Source organism: Diachasma alloeum, unplaced genomic scaffold (genome assembly GCF_001412515.2).
Source record: "Diachasma alloeum isolate Michigan unplaced genomic scaffold, Dall2.0 Dall_scaffold_00412, whole genome shotgun sequence".
NCBI classification, from domain to species: Eukaryota; Metazoa; Arthropoda; class Insecta; order Hymenoptera; family Braconidae; genus Diachasma; species Diachasma alloeum.
The window spans coordinates 46781-47176 of NW_021680551.1; positions in this window are offsets into that span (position 1 = coordinate 46781).

The window sequence follows — 396 nt, forward strand, 5'->3', positions numbered from 1 at the left end:
AAACGTGACCAGACAGGACCGTGATTTAATCTATCGAAATTGATTGAAAACCCGACGTGATCGTGAGGTTGACATGCCGCAGTTACATGAGTTGTTAAATCACGAAAGGCCACTTCTACCCACTCTATAATGTTTGTGTTAGCAGGAGGGTCCAATATCTTAATAACACATTCCTTACCTTTCATCATAAAATTATGGTATTTTTTACATGATTCAGCGATTATTTCAAAACGACGTCATGGGGGATGGATATCCTCGTGAGGGTCTGATTCCTTCTTGCTTTCTCCATTTTGACGTTGGGTCACTGTCGCAGATCTCGTCATAGCTCCTCCTATTTGGCACCCTACAAGAACCACAAGTAGTAAAGTTAATTCGAATAATTGGAATGTATAATAT